At 35.1% G+C, this 17,727-nt stretch overlaps 1 pseudogene; it reads right to left on the bottom strand.

The window, feature by feature from the left end:
• Positions 1-15,536, bottom strand: part of LOC127541560 (40S ribosomal protein S23-like) — a 38,861-nt pseudogene extending 23,325 nt beyond the window's left edge.
• Positions 15,537-17,727: the final 2,191 nt, after the last annotated feature.

Genomic DNA, 17,727 nt, shown 5'->3' with positions numbered 1-17,727 from the left:
TCCCTCCCTCTCTCTCATCTCCCTCCCTTCTTCCTTCTTTTCTCCTTCCCTCCTTCCTTCCTTCCTTTCTCTTTCTTATCCTCCTCCTCCTCTTTCTCCTCTTCCTCCTTCTCTTCCTTCTCCTCTTCTTCCTCCTCCTCTTTCGCCTCCTCCTCTTTTTCCTCTTCCTCTTCTTCCTCCTTCTCCTCCTCCTCCTTTCCTCTTCTTCATTCTCTTTCTCTGTCTCTCTGTCTCTGTCTGTCTGTCTGTCTGTCTGTCTATCTATCTCTCTCTCTCCCTCTTTCCTGGTTCACTTACCATCTATCTGTTCTTTTTCCATTTCCTTTGCTTTCTAATCATCCATATCATTACCAGGTTTCTATCAGACATATCAAACACTATTTCTACGAGATATCTCAAGCTCAGAATGTACACAACTGAACTTGCTATCTTCACCTTCCAAATTTCTCTATTTTTGTTGATGGTATCATTATCATTCACCCAATATCTTATGTTCACCACCTTGGAATTATCTTCAATTCCTAATTCTCTCTTACTCTCTCTATATAGTTTGGTATCAAATCTTGATACTGAACCACCACCACATCTCTTTTATTTGTTCTTTTCACTGCTCAGACAACTGCTACCTTTAGGCTCTTCTTCTTATTGAGATGAAACTATGTGACACAGTGAGTAGGGAAACTATGTTTGGAATCAAAAAGACCTAAGTTTGAATCATGTCTCAGATTCTTAATAGCTGTGTGACTATGAACAAGCCAATGAGTCTCTCTCAGTCTGTTTCCCCATCTGAAAAATAAGGATAATCATAAGACCTACTTTATAAGACTATTAGGATTATATATATGCATATCACTTTGCAAACCTTACAATCCTATAAAAATGTTATCTTCTAGGGGTATGAGTTGTCATTTGCCTATTTCTGTAAATGAGCCTCAGAAATTCCCTCCTGCTCCTAGGATAAAATATGAATTTTCCTATTTAGACTTTAAAAACTTACATGACCTGGCCCCAAATATTGATATACATTGCTGGCCCTTTTCACAATGCCTGGTTCTGTCTGACTCTGATATGAATACTTTTAAAACTACCCAGACTTTACGGTTTGGTACACAATTCTATCTGGGGCCAACAGAGGATCTGTTTCCATCACACCTGACTTCCTACCTTAGTGTAAATATTTCTTCTCAGTTAACCTGGTTTGCCTTAATTAAACTCTCCATGTCTTTGTATTATACTTTGTCATCTGGAACCACACTCAAATTGTACCATCTACCTACTAGACATTCCAAACTTGTTGTTTCATAATCATGTCAAGTTTAATGTAAACTCATTATCTCTCCCTTAAAATTTATCCCTCTTTCAAAAGTCTCTTTTTCTCTTGAGGATACTCTCATCTTTTTAGTCACTCAAGTGTGCAACTTTGGTCTCGTCGATGAATATATTTTCCTTGACACCATACATCCAGTCAGTTGGCAAATCATGTTATTTCTAGCTTCACTTGTCATATCCATCTCTTTTTCTCTACTCACATAGCTATCATGCTAAATCAAGCTTTTATAATATCTTGTCTTCTTTATTGTAGTGGATATCTAATAGGTATCCCTTGCTCGTTTTTCTCCTACCCAATTTTTTCTCTATATAGCTTCCAAAGTGATTTACTTGCAGTATACCATTCTCTTAACGCAATAAATTCCATTAGTTCCCTTTTGATTCAATGAACAAATATTATTCTATTTTATCTTATTATAGTTTTACTTTTTGTGGAAAATTTTTTTCCAATTTCACAATATGAAATTGATTTTGTAAATAGAAATATAGCATGTATTGTGGAGATCTCCTCTTACCATTTTTTGTTTTTACATTAACTTTGTTTTCTGTTTTTATACATACACAATATTATATTTCCCCTCAATTACATATTAAATCAATTTTTAAACATTTTTCTAAGTTTGCATCCCAAAATTCCATCTTTACCTTGCTCCTCCCTGAGATGACAAACGATCCAGTATAATTTATATATATGTCATTTATTTATAAATGTATAATGTGCAATCATTTTATTTACATGTGCAAACATTTTCATATTAATCGTTTTATACAAGAAAGAAAGAAATAATGAGAGAAAGAAAAAAATAGCATGTATCATTCTATATTTATACAGTATCAGTTCTTTCCCAGGATGCAGATAGCATGCTTTGTCATGAATCCTTTGGGATTGTCTTGGACAATTATATTGCTGAAAATAGTTAAATCCTGCACAGTTCTTCATCTTATATTATTGTTATTACTGTATACTATGTTCTCCTAGTTCTGCTTGCTTCATTTTGTACGTTTTTCCAAGATTTTTTTCTGAAATCATCTTGCTTTGTCATTTCTTATAGCATAATAATATTTCATCATAATCATATTCCATAAATTGTTTAGCCATTCCCCAATAATGTATGTAATTATTAGTGTAATGATGAATATTTAACACAATTTTAAAATAAAATGCTAGGAGTGCATTCTCAAAAAATTTTGCTAAATGCATCAAAAAATAGACTATGGATATTTTAGATAATTGAAAAATAAATTAGTTTGTGAAATAATTATCATCATCTTAGCAATCATGTGAGATGAGTTTGAAGGGAAAGGTAATGATTCCTGTAGAGACTTTTAAAGTCAGTCCTCTTGTCTGTTAATTCACTTCAATCCTCTTTTTATATTAGGACCATTCTACCCACATATCATAATTGACTTCTTTAAGTAGCCATCACTGAATCAAGTTCCCAGCTCAATAGAGCATTTCTGCATTCAAAATATACAAATCTAGCAATCTAGTATAAGGGTGTGTCAAAAATAGAATCTGGGAAATATAATTTTCCTTAAATAAATTAGGAAGAGACAATGTGTGATAGTGGCAAAGAATCAACCTTAGACTGAAGAAGACCTGGATTCAAGTGTCATTTTTAACACATTCTCTCTGAATGATGCTAAGTAAGTAATTTAATCTTTCAATGGCAATGGGAAGGAAATTCTAAAGCAGTTGATATGCTGGCTGGATAAATAATACCATGAAAATCATAGCTATGCCTCATCCCTTTCAGTTTTTTAAGCTCTGTTTAAACAGATGGTTTTATTTAAATAAAGTTAAATAGTTTTAGAATTTCATTAGGAAGTTTTAGTCACTTTTGAAGGCAGTTATATCCATAATAAATTTTAAATTATTGATTGTCCACAAATGTTTGGCAATGGGAACTGCAGTTCTCTAGACTTATATAATATCATTTCATCAATATTTTTTAAACTAAAAATGAGGGGATATAATGTTATCATTTAGCTGAAGGCTTTAAGTAGCACAAAAGTCATAATATATAAAAGAACTATGACTTGTCAGCAAGTATGTTTATTGTTAGACTTCAAAGAGTGTGAATGAAGAAAAACTGAGATTCTCAAAATGATTTACTTGAGTCTTTAAAGTCATTTGTCACTTCCATCTTTTAGTACATGTTAAACAAGATTCATTTAAATTGTTCTTCCTGTAAGAAATGTCCATCAAAACCATTTGGTACTGGCTAAGAGATTAGAATGATTGATCAGTGGAATAGGTTCAGTTCACAAGTCAATGACTATAGTACTCTAGTATTTGATAACCCCAAAGACTCCAGTTTCTGGAATAAGAACTCACTATTTAACAAAAAAATTTCTTGGAAAATTTGAAAATAGTATTCAGAGACTAGGCATTGACCTACACCTAACACCAAGACAATGTCGAAATGAGTTCATGATTTAGACATGAAGAGTGATACTATAAGCAAATTAGGAAAATAAGGAATAGTCTACCTTTCATATCTTTGAAGAAAAAAAGAATTTATGGCCAAAGAAAAACTAGAGAACATTATGAAATACAAAATGGATACTTTTGATTATATTGAATTAAAAAGTTTTGTACAAACAAAGTACAGCCAAGATTAGAAGGGAAGCAGAAAACTGGCAAAAGATTTTTATATCCGAGGGTAAAGGTCTCATTTCTAAAATACATAGAGAATTGATTCAAGTTCAAATAAGAATACCAGAAATTTTCCAATTTATAAAAGGTTAATTTGAACAGACAATTTTTATTATTTTTATTATAGCTTTTTATTTACAAGATATATGCATGGGTAATTTTTCAGCATTGACAATTGCAAAACCTTTTGTTCCAATTTTTCTCCTCTTTCTCCCCACTCCCTCCCTCAGATGGCAGGTAGACCAATATATGTTAAATATGTTAAAGTATGTGTTAAATACAATATATGTATACATGTCCATACAGTTTTTTGGAACAGACAATTTTTAAATGAAGAAATTTAAGCCATTTTGAGTCATATGAAAAAATGCTCTAAATCACTATTGATTGGAGAAATGCAAAGTAAGACAACTCCAAGGTACCACTAATGCTTCTCAGATAGATTTAAGATGACAGGAAAAAATAATGATAAATGTTGGAGGAGATGTGGGAAAACTGGAATACTAATACATTGTTGGTGGAGTTGTGAACTGATCTAACTATTTTGGAATTCCAATTTGGAACAATGCCCACAGTGCTATCAAACAGTGCATACTCTTTGATCCAGCAGTGTTTCTATTGGGTCTATATCTCAAAGAGATCATAAAAAAGGGAAAAAGCCTCCATGTGCAAAAATGTTTATAGCATCCCTCTTTGTAGTGGCAAGGAACTAGAAATTGAGTGGATGTCCATTAGTTGGGGAATGGCTGAGTAAGTTAAGGTATATGAATCTTATGAAATATTATTGTTCTATAAGAAATGATCAGCAGGATGATTTCAGAAAGACCTGGAGAGATTTTTATGAAGTGATGGTAAGTGAAGTAAGTAAAACCAAGAGAACATTATACACAGCAATTATGTGATGATCAATTCTGGTGAAAGTGGCTCTTGAAGTGGCTCTTCTCAATAATGAGTTGATTCAGGACAATTTCATTAGACTTGTGATGCATTCAGAAAGAGAACTGTGGTGATTGAATGTGAATCACAACATAGTATTTTCACCGGTTTTGTTGTTGTTTGCTTGCTTTTATTTTCTTTCTCATTTTTTTCTTTTTGATCTTATTTTTCTTTTGCACCATGATAAATGTATAAATATGTATAAAAGAACTGCAAATATTTAACATATATTGGATTATTTGCTGACTGGGAGAGGGCTGTTGAGGTAAGGTGTAATATTCTTTTCTAAAATATAATATTCTCTGTTGAGGTTTTCTTGGGGTCTCTGGAGGCCGCCTTTGTTTTAGTTTAGTAATCACCACAAATGCAGCCAGGGGTTAAAATCCAAATCCTTTATTGTCTCCTTCAAAGTCTTGTCTCCTTCACTTGGGGCTTGGCTAGTTTTTCTGGAGGCCTATCACTCTCCTTGGTTCCAAGAGCTTGAGTTCCTATCTGCCTTCTCTGGCTTCTGAATCTCCCTGACTCCAAAGGTTTTGGTGGCCTGCAGCCACCACAAAGGTGGACGATGGAATGAATCTGTCTCAGCCTCCAAGAACCTCTAGTGTGCTTGTCCTTCTGGCCCTGAGAACTTCTTGCTTATATGCTTTACACTCAGTATATACCAATCATTATATCACTAGGAAACCATTATTTGTTGTAGGATTAAATCAATGCTAAACGAGATTTAGCCATTGTTTCCTCAATTCCACTCAGTACCTTGTTTCAAGTTCTGGCCCATAACATCTCCTTGTAGGATTAAATCATTCATAGTGAACAATGCTAAATTAGATCGCTATTGTCTCTATCAATTCCATTGACTTAGTACCTTGTAAGAATCCTTTGTTTCAAGTTCAGAGTTCTGGCCCATAATATCTCCCGCTTTCTTTTATTTTAGAATAGAGGTGGTCATGACCTCCCTGACTTCTCAGGATGTGAGAATCCCATAAAAGGAGGTGATCATGCTCTCCCTGACATCTCAAGAAGGGAGATAAAAACACCAAAGGAAATGGGAAATCAAATCAGAATAGCGGGTTTCTGAAGGGTCTCACTCTTAAAACAAGTATACATAAATCCATCAATACGGGAAGTATTACACATAATTACATAAATTACATAAGCACATAGTAAAACAGGCTAGTAGTGATGTAACAAATAACATGAATCAACATGAGGAAATTATACATGTCCGTAAGTCCTAGAAATAGTCCAAAAGGAATATATTGTCCATTGAGTCCTGCTGGTTTTGAAGTTCTGCAACAGTTTTATCAACAATTTTTCATCTCAAGAAATCCAATGATTCCTGCTGTTTTTACAGTTCTTTAACAGTCTCATTATCAGCCATTCTCTTTCAGTGTCAGATGTTTTTTAGGTCTTCTCCTTTGTTTTGAGGTTTTTCTCTTTTTCTGTCTCTCTCCAGATGATTGTTGGCATCCATATGATTCCTTCTTCATCTGTAGAGATACAAACAAACCCTTTCTCCCAAGCAGTTAATCTATCTAGTCCCTTCTATTTACCATTTTCTAGATTTCTCCTTATCACCTGGATATTATATTGGAACTGCTCGCACTGGACACTGCCCTTCTATTGGGCTAAAAAAGCCTATATTCTCTCCATTTGTAATCCCTTTCTCCCATCTGTTTTGGCTGTTTGCTTATGTAATCCCTTAAGTAATCACTTTTTGGCTAATTGATCACATCAGAGCCAATCTCAGCTGCCATCATGTCCCACCTGTCTTTTGTTTGATATCTTGGAACTGGGTCCTGCCTCTCATTTCCTTGGGTCAATCTACATTCTGAGGCTCAGTGGAAACCTTGGTTGCATTTTATACATGGTGTTTTGGGTCTTGTTCTCTCATCCTGTCCTCTCACTTTATCTCTTTGCCTACATTGAGCTCTCAGATGTCCTATTTTTCCACACTGAAAGCATTGACGAGTTTCTCTAGAAGTCCCTTGCCAAGAAGGATCCTGTCTTCTCATGTTCATTGTAGTCTAGTATAGTAAGCATTTGTGCCCACTGTGGCACAGTGTCTTATGATCTTCTCTAAAGGAGCATCTTTGTGTAATCCCCATATAATTCTTCTGCAAACTTCATTAGAATTTTCCTTAGCCAGTTGTCTTATCATATTTCTTGTAGTTGCATTTTCTCCACTAGTTCTTGTGACAGATGTCTGCAAACGTCCTACAAAAGCAGCAAAAGGTTCATTGGGACCTTGTGCTGTTTTTGTGAAGGCTTCCCCTCCATCTTTCCCTAGGAGAGTGCCCCAAGCTTTTATTGCAGCAGTAGCTGTTCATAAGCTACTATGGGGAAATTAGTCTGTGCTGAATTGTCTTTATTCTGACCTTCATCTGCTAATTGGTCAAAAGCGATTGGAGTACTAACTCCAGTTTGCTTATTGTGTTGGGCTTGTATCCTGCATAATTCACTATACTCCAAAAGCTACAACAAATTTTGTCCAGGTTCTAAACATGTCCTTGCTATGGATTTCTAATCACAAAGGTGGATGATGGAATGAATCTTTCTCAGACTCTTAAGAGCTTCTAGTGAGCTTGTCCTTTTTTTGACCCTGAGAGCTTCTCGCTTAAATGCTCCACACTGAGTATACACTAGGAAACCATTATTTGTCATAGGATTAAATCAATGCTAAACTAGATTTAACCATTGTCTCCTCAATTCCACTTAGTATCTTGTTTCAAGTTCTGGCCCATAACATCTCCTTGTAGGATTAAATCAATCATACTGAACCATGCTAAATTAGATAACTATTGTCTCTATCAATTCCACTGACTTAGCACTTTGTAAGAATCCTTTGTTTCAAGTTCAGAGTTCTGGCCAATAACAGGAAGGGAGGAAGAAAAATTTGAAACACAAAGTTTTGCAGGGGTGAATGTTGAAAACTCTTTACATGTATTTTAAAAATAAAAAAGCTGGGGGCAGAGCAAAGATGGTGGAGAAGGCACACACGACTCTCTAAGCTCCTCTCGTTCCCCTCATAACCAACTATTTAATTCAGCCTCAAAAACAGCTCTTCACTGCTTAAATCCATGAAGATTAGAAACACTACAATTTAGCAGCCAAAGTCAATCTGTAAGATCGCCAGGAAAGGTTTGCTAGAGGGGCCAGGAACAGACCAGCACAGGCAGCGAGAGACTAGCGTCCTGAGCAGACCAGGGGTGGGGGTGATCTCTGTGGCTAGAGAAATTATAGAGACGACTCTGCTTTAGAGTAACTGCTCTGCCTTGACTACAAAGCAGTAAACTGGCAGAGAAATTAAAGCCTAAAACAGGATACGCTAAAAAACGCCAGAACCTAACAAGATCTGGCTGTAACCACTCAAACCTGGAAGTGACTCAAGCAGACTGTAAGGCAGCCCTGCAGCCACATCCTGCAGTTCGGGGCTTTTTCAGGGGCAGTTACTAATCTGCACAGCAGAGGGGCACAGCCTGGGCAGCCTCTAATCGGCACAGTGCGGGGCTAGGCCTGGGTCAATAGAACTTCTCCAGCAGGATTGTGCTTGGGGGCAGACACTTTCGGTCCCTGCAAATCCACTCACTGCTCAACTGCTAATACCCACAGCCCCAGGGCAGGCTTTGGCTTGGGGTAGTGAAACTCTCACTACTCAGCGTCTAGCCCCAGGGCAGGCATTATCTCACACTGTGGGGGTTCTTTGCAGGGTACTTTCCCATCTTGGCCCTGCAGGCCTGAGTTACTCCCGGGTGGGGAACTCTTTCCCAGAGCACTCCAGTACCTCACAGCTTTTTGTAGCTGGCTGGCAGGACAGCTACCCGTCCATATACCTTTCACTGCTCTGCAAAGGAAGCTGGTAACCTCCTGGCTCTGAAGGCAGAACCTACAGGCTCTAACAAAATGAATAAAAAAATCAAAAGAACAATTGGTAGTTTCTATACAGAAAGAGAACAGGTTTTCAACCCTGAAGAGACTAATAACAGACAGTCTCCAGACAATTGTTGGTCTCCAATACAAAAGGCTCTCCTAGAAGAGACTATTAAAAACCTTCAAAGAGAACTAGAAGAAAAATGGGAAAAGGAAAGAGAAGCTATGCAAGAGAGCAGCAACTTCCTAAAATGTGGATTAGAAAAGGTAAAAAACTCCCAAGAAGTGCAGGGAAACAGAATTTGTGAATTGGAAAAAGAAAATAACTCACTAAAAAAAAATAATAAATTAGTGAAATGGAAAAAAATTCCATAGAGCAAAACAACTCAATTAGACATATACAAAAAGAAGTAAAAAAAGCTAATGAAGAAAATAACTCACTAAAAATCAGAACTGAACAAATAGAAATGACTGATTCATTGAGACATCAAGAATCAGTCAAGGAAAACCAAAAAATGAAAGATTGGAAAAAAATGTCAACTATTTATTTGGAAAAACAACAGACCTGGAAAATAGGTCTAGGAGAGATAACCTGAGGATCATTGGACTACCCGAAAATTATGATGAAAAAAAGAGCCTAGATTATATTTTACAGGAAATCATCAAAGAGAACTGCCCAGAAGTAATAGAACCGGAAGGGAAAATAGGCATTGAAAGAATTAATTGAACACCTTCTGAAAAAGACCCTAAAATAAAGACTCTGAGGAATATTGTGGCCAAACTTCAAAATTTTCAGACTAAAGAAAAAATTTTAACAAGCAGCCAGGAAAAAATTGTTCAAATACCAAGATGCCACATAAGGGCAGCAAGATCTGCTGCCTCAACATTAAAGGATCGAAGGGCCTGGAATCAGATATTCCGAAAGGCAAAAGAGCTTGGAATGCAGCCAAGAATAAACTATCCAGCTAAGCTGAGTATTTTTTTCCACGGAAGAAGATGGACATTTAATGAAATAGAGGAATTCCATCTGTCTCTAAGGAAAAAACCAGACTTAAACAAAAAATTTGATCTTCAACAACAGGAATCAAGAGAAGTAGAAAAAGGTAAAAGGAACTCTTGAGAACTGTATTTCTGCTGTGAATATACATTAAAAACCATATGTATAATTTGATTTTACCGATACAACATAAAAAAGGGAAGTAGAAATGGAAAGGGCATAGTGTCAGAAAAAGGGAAGAAGGGAAATAAAAAGAGGGAAACTACATGCGACAATGAGGCAAAGGAAACCTATCATATATGAGGGAACTTAGAGAGGGGGAGGAATATTGTGTGAATCCTACTCTCATCAGAGTTGGCTCAAAGAGCAAATAATTGACATATTTGTTTTACAGAGATTCTTCTCTCACTTCATTAAAAAGTGGGAGAGGAAAAGGGAAAAGGAAAAAGAGTAATAAGGGAAGGGTACAAGAAAGGGGAAGGGATTCAAAGGGAGGAGAGAGGGTTACTAAAAAGGGAGAGCTGCATGATGCAAGTGGGACCAATAAGTTTAATACCAGGGAAGAAGGGAAGGAGGGCAAGAAAAAGAAAAGTATAATCTGGGGATATTAGAATGGCAGGAAATACAGAATTAGTAATTTTAACCATAAATGTGAATGGGATGAACTCTCCCATAAAGAGGAGGCAGATCAAAAGTCAGAATCCTACAATCTATTGTTTACAGGAAACACATTTAAAACAGGGAGATACATACAGAGTAAAGGTAAAAGGCTGGAGCAGAATCTATTATGCTTCAGGTGAAGTCAAAAAAGCAGGGGTAGCCATCCTTATCTCAGATCAAGCAAAAGCAAAGATTGATCTAATTAAAAGAGATAAGGAAGGAAACTATATCTTGCTAAAGGGTACTCTAGACAATGAAGATCAATATCAGTATTAAACATATATGCACCAAGTGGTATAGCATCTAACTTCCTAAAGGAGAAGTTAAGAAAGTTGCGAGAAGAAATAGACAGCAAAACTATAATAGTAGGAGATCTCAATCGTGCACTCTCAGATTTAGATAAATCAAATCACAAAACAAATAAGAAAGAAATTAAAGAGGTAAATAGAATATTAGAAAAATTAGGTATGAGAGATCCCTGGAGAAAACTGAATGGTGACAGAAAGGAGTATACTTTCTTCTCAGCAGTTCATGGGATCTACACAAAAATTGACCATATATTAGGACATAAAGACCTCAAAATTAAATGCAGGAAGGCAGAAATAGTAAATGCTTTCTTTTCAGACCACAATGCAATAAAAACTACATTCAACAAAAAGTTAGGTGTAAATAGACCAAAAAGTAATTGGAAACTAAATAATCTCATCTTAAAGAATGATTGGGTGAAAGAGCAAATTATAGACAAAATTAATAATCTCACTCAAGATAATGACAACAGTGAGACATCATACCACAATTTATGGGATGCAGCCAAAGTGGTATTAAGGGGAAATTTTATATCCTTAGAGGCTTACTTGAATAAAATAGAGAAAGAGAAGATCAATGAATTGGGCCTGTAACTTAAAAAGTTAGAAAAAGACCAAATTAAAAACCCCCAATCAATTACTAAACTTGAAATTCTAAAATTAAAAGGAGAAATTAATAATATAGAAAGTAAAAAACTATTGAATAAATAAAACTAAGATTTGGTTTTATGAAAAAACCAATAAAATTGATAAACCTTTGGTAAATCTGATTAGAAAAAGGAGAGAGGGAAATCAAATTAGTAGTCTTAAAAATGAAAAGAGAGAACTTTCCACCAATGAAGAGGAAATTAAAGAAATAATAAAGGGTTACTTTGCCCAACTTTATGCCAATAAATTTGATAACCTAAGCGAAATGAATGACTACCTCTAAAAATATAGGCTTCCCAGATTATCAGAGGAGGAAGTAAATTGCTTAAATAGTCCCATTTCAGAAAAAGAAATAGAACAAGCTATTAATCAACTACCTAAAAAAAATCCTCAGTACCAGATGGATTTACATGTGAATTCTACCAAACATTCAAAGAACAATTAGCCCCAATGCCTTATAAACTATTTGAAAAAATAGGGAATGAAGGAGTCCTACCAAACTCCTTTTATGACACAGACATGGTACTTGATACCTAAACCAGGTAGGTTGAAAACAGAGAAAGAAAATTATAGACCAATCTCCCTAATGAATATTGATGCTAAAATCTTAAATAAGATATTAGCAAAAAGACTACAGAAAATCATCCCCAAGATAATACACCATGATCAAGTAGGATTTATACCAGAAATACAGGGCTGGTTCAATATTAGGAAAACTATCAGTGTAATTGGTCATATTAATAATCAAATTAACAAAAACCATATGATCCTCTCAATAGATGTGGAAAAAGCATTTGATAAAATCCAACATCCATTCCTATTAAAAACTCTTGAGAGTATAGGAATAAATGGACTTTTCCTTAAAATAATCAGTAGCATCTATTTAAAACCAGCAGTAAGCATCATATGTAACGGGGACAAACTGCAACCATTCCCAATAAGATCAGGAGTGAAACAAGGTTGCCCACTATCACCCGTTACTATTTAATATTGCATTAGAAATGCTAGCTTTGGCAATAAAAGTTGAGAAAGAGATTAAAGGAATAAGAATAGGCAATGAGGAATCCAAATTATCACTCTTTGCTGATGATATGATGGTATACTTAGAGAACCCCAGAGATTCTACTAAAAACTTATTAGAAACAATCCACACCTTTAGCAAAGTTGCTGGATACAAAATAAACCCACATAAGTCATCAGCATTCTTATATATCACTAACAAAACCTAACAGTTAGAATTACAAAGAGAAATTCCATTTAAAGTAACTATTGATTGTATAAAATATTTAGGAATGTATCTGCCAAGGGAAAATCAGAAACTTTATGAGCAAAACTACAAAACACTTTCCACACAAATTAAGTCTGATCTAACCAACTGGAAAAATATTAAATGCACTTGGATTGGGTGAGCAAATATAATAAAGATGACAATACTATCTAAACCAATCTATTTATTTAGCGCTACACCAATCAGACTCCTAAAAAACTATTTTGATGATCTAGAAAAAATAACAACAAAGTTCATATGGAAAAACAAAAGGTCAAGAATTTCAAGGGAATTAATGAAAAAAAAATCAAATGAAGGTGACCTAGCTGTACCAGATCTAAAATTATATTATAAAGCAGCAGTTACTAAAACCATCTGATATTGGATAAGAAATAGACTAGTTGATCAATGGAATAGGTTAGGTTCAAAGGACAAAACAGCCAATAACTTTAATAATCTGGTGTTTGACAAACCCCAAAAAACCCAGTTTTGGGGATAAGAATGCATTATTTGACAAAAATTGCTGGGAAAATTGGAAGTTAGTATGGCAGAAGCTAGGCACTGACCTACACTTAACACCGTACACCAAGATAAGATCAAAATGGGTTCATGACCTAGGCATAAAGAATGAGATGATAAACAAATTGGAAGAGCATAGGATAGTTTACCTCTCAGATCTGTGGAAGAGGAAGGAATTTAGGACCAAGGAAGAACTAGAGATCACTATTGACTACAAAATAAAAAATTTTGATTATATCAAATTGAAAAGTTTTTGTACAAACAAAGCTAATGCAAACAAGATTAGAAGGGAAACAATAAACTGGGAAAACATTTTTACAATCAAAGGTTCTGATAAAGGCCTCATTTCCAAAATATATAGAGAATTGACTCTAATCTATAAGAAATCAAACCATTCTCCAATTGATAAATGGTCAAAGGATATGAACAGACAATGCTCAGATGAAGAAATTGAAACTGTTTTTAGCCATATGAAAATATGCTCCAAATCATTATTAATCAGAGAAATGCAAATTAAGACAACTCTGAGATACCACTACACACCTGTCAGATTGGCTAGAATGACAGGGAAAGATAATGGGGAATGTTGGAGGGGATGTGGGAAAACAGGGACACTGATACATTGTTGGTGGAATTGTGAACACATCCAGCCATTCTGGAGAGCAATTTGGAACTATGCTCAAAAAGTTATCAAACTGTGCATACCCTTTGATCCAGCAGTATTTCTACTGGGCTTATACCCCAAAGAGATACTAAAGAAGGGAAAGGGACCTGTATGTGCCAACATGTTTGTGGCAGCCCTGTTTGTAGTGGCTAGAAGCTGGAAAATGCATGGATGCCCATCAATTGGAGCATGGTTGAGTAAATTCTGGTATATGAACGTTATGGAATATCATTGTTCTGTAGGGAAATGACCAGCAGGATGAATACAGAGAGGATTGGCAAGACTTACATGAACTGATGCTAAGTAAAATGAGCAGAACCAGGAGATCATTATATACCTCAACAACAATACTGTTTGAGGATGTATTCTGATGGCAGTGGATCTCTTCAATAAAGAGTGCTAATTTAGTTTCAATTGATCAAGGATGGACAGAAGCAGCTACACCCAAAGAAAGAACACTGGGAAATGAATATAAACTGCTTGAATTTTTGTTTTTCTTCCCAGGTCATTTATACCTTCTGAATCCAATTCTCCCTGTGCAACAAGAGAACTGTTCGGTTCTGCACATATATATTGTATCTAGGATATACAGTAACCTATTTAACATGTATAGGACTGCTTGTCATCTGGGGGAGGGGGTGGAGGGAGGTAGGGGAAAAATCGGAACAGAAGTGAGTGCAAGGGATAATGTTGTAAAAAAATTACCCTGGCATGGGTTCTGTCAATAAAAAGTTAATTTAAAAAAATAAAAATAAAAAAGCTATTGTTTTTAAAAAAAAAAGAAGAAGAAGAAGTGTTATGCTGGCTAGATGGAATTTTAAACTGTTCAGTCTGAGCTTTCTGACAATTGTACCAGTTTCAAGAATCAGTTTTGTGAATGCATGCACATTTCTTTTGCAATGTTTTATTATAGGTGATAGAATGATATTACACATTTCTCAAATATGCTGTAGAAAGATCAGCTAACAGCTGCCTTTTGTTTATCCATTTTTTTGATGAAGAACTGCTCCATTAATATGCTAGGTATTTGCAGTGATTTGTTTCCACTCTATCTGTAGATCTATTTAATTAATTTTTAAGAGTATAAAAGAGATGGTCATTTGACAAAAAAATATTCATTGGTTAAGAAATTCTTTGTGTGTTTATTCCCTTTGCTCAGTGAGGATATAGTAAACATTTATTTTTCATTGTTCTGCCAAGATACTTATGTACCTCCTTTGCTGATCTCATTGCTCCCCTAGTATCTTGTTAAGGAGATAGAATGCTCTCATAAATTTCAATACTTATAAAAAAAAAAGAGAGACAGGTTTCTGATCTGGTGGTGAGTTAGAAAAAGGGACATAAAAGCAGATATAATGCTTCTGACTTGGTTATGACTGAAACAATGACTGTTCTCTGCATTTAGCAATCTTTTAGCGCCATTGGCCATGTAGCACTAGATAAGAGGAAATAGATCACAAAATTATAAAATGTTAGAGCAAGATCTTCAAGGTTGTTTTGTAAAACAAAAGAGGAAGAAAAAGAGAAATAAAGTGAAAGTGTTAGTGAGTATAAGTGAGTTATTAGAAGCATTTGGACCATATATTCAAATTGAATCTTTTCTAGTAGATTATAATTGTATATGTTCCTTTTTGTTAATATTTTCCTTACCCAACTGATTTTTCTTTGCCACACTGACACATAGTTTCTCTTCCCTTTTCAAGATCTATTTTTCATACTTACTTTTGGGGTTTCAGCCCATTTTCACAGCCTGGAGATTGAAGGTATGAGTTATCATGGAGAATTTAAGATCATAAGGCCTCAGATTGTGCTAAACATCTCATTTGCTATAAATTAAAGATTGTAATGGGAGCTCAACAGAAATCAAATGATATCATATTTGTAAAACTCTTAATACAGTGCATGGCATATAGTAGGTGCTATATAAATGCTATTATTATTATTACTATCTGTATAAAATATTCAGATGTGGTCATAAGTTATAGTTTCATATCCTCTAATAGAACCACTATTTTATGGACTAGCAACTAGATGGTACAGTGGATAGAGCACTGGGCCTGGTAGCTGTGTGACCCTGGGCAAGTCCCTTTATTCTATTTGCCTCAGTTTCATCTGTAAAATGAACTAGAGAAGATGTCAAATCACTTCAGTATCTTTGTCAAGAAAACCCTAGACAGGTCACAAAGAGTTGGATATGAAACAATTGAAAAACAACATTTTATGCATCACTGAGGTACAGAAATAAGCTTGGATGGCTGCAAGGAAAGCATAAGTACAACAGATCTTATCATGCTGGAAGGTTTCAAGTATGAGCTTGACAATATTAGCAGAGGACCAAGTTAGTTCAAGTCAAGAAAGACATCACCATTTACCATAAAATTGTCCCTTAAGGTATGAAGAGGTTCCTTTCAGACTTATTCTTGGAAGCAACCACACCGTTGAACTCATAATTCTTTTGAAGCAAATCCTTATTAGGCATTTAATAAAGGATATTTGTTTAGTGAATGTTACAGGTGTTGGATCCTAGGAAGGCACAGAGTGGAGAGAAGTGGGGCAGAATTGATTTGTACTGGTGATTAAAGTTTAAGGGCAATGTCTCCTAGAGAAAATGGGTCAAGGCTCTGTTCTGAAGCTAGGTTGAATAAGAAACTGGAATTTTTAGTAATGTTAGTTTCAAAGGAGAAACAATTTCATGTAGTGTGTGGCAGAGGTAAACCTGTTTGTTTGTTTTTTTTTTTTTTAAAACAAAGATTGACCAAAAGAAGGTTGGATATTCAAGGAGGATAATCCTAGCCAATAGATCATGGAAGTGATAGATAAAGAGTCTATTAGTTTGTCCATCAGTTTCTGGGAAGATAAGCTAGTTTTCCCTATCACTACAGGGTTTCTGGCAATGTGTCATCCTATTTATTTTTTACCATGTGGCTACTCATAATATGTGAATTGTTAACTTGTGAAACATTCAACTCCTCCAGAATGATGACTGTAGTAGGACTATGAATAAAAGGAAAACTTGAAGGTGAATGCCATAGTTCACATAAAAGATATGTTCTGATAGATGAATGGATAAAATTATTGTAGTAGAAATGTCCTGAGGAAAATGTGGAATTCCAATTACAGAGGACACAGGACAATTACAGAGTTCCAGGGTCTAGATCATTTGCTAAAAAAAATAATAGAGGAGTCTTGGAAGCAATAGGAAGTGCTACCCAAAGGGACAATTAACTTACCTCTGTGAATGTGTCTTAGCACCACAAAAATGACAAACCATCTCTAAGATGTGGGTAAATCATGATAAAATCAAATGTTACCCATCATTGGAGCAAAACCAGCAGAAATATCTTGTTGTGAGTACTCATTTCACAATATTTAAATTATTTTGTTCTGGACTTAATATTTCTAGTAAGAAATTTGCAAAATGGAAATTCCTTCCAATGATAGCAGTTGTTAACTTTTCTTAACTTAGCCTTGGAGAATTTCCTGAGGCACTAAGAGGTTAAGTAACTTGTCCATGGTCACACTAAGATCTGGCAGAGAAAAAAAAAATGAACATAGATGTCTCTGACTTCATGTTTTACCCATCTTCTTTCCATTTCATTCCTCACATTTATTGCCTCTCCACTCCCATAACATCTATCCTTTGAATTTAATCATCTGTCATCTTGGATATTGTGATATCATGCTAATTGTTCTTATCTCCAAAATTTTCCAATCAACCATCCACAAAACTGGCAAATTCATAGTTCTAAAATACAAGTATGGCCACATTATCTATTATCTAAAAAAATTTAATGGATCTCTATTGACTCAAGGGTAAAAATACAAACTTCTTATCTTTGCTAGTATGTCTCCCTATCTATACCTCTAAGAGTC

The sequence above is a fragment of the Antechinus flavipes genome, chromosome 6 (assembly GCF_016432865.1).
Source record: "Antechinus flavipes isolate AdamAnt ecotype Samford, QLD, Australia chromosome 6, AdamAnt_v2, whole genome shotgun sequence".
In the NCBI taxonomy this organism is placed as follows: Eukaryota; Metazoa; Chordata; class Mammalia; order Dasyuromorphia; family Dasyuridae; genus Antechinus; species Antechinus flavipes.
Note: the sequence above shows the minus strand (reverse complement) of the source record. Positions and strands in the feature narration are given on the sequence as shown.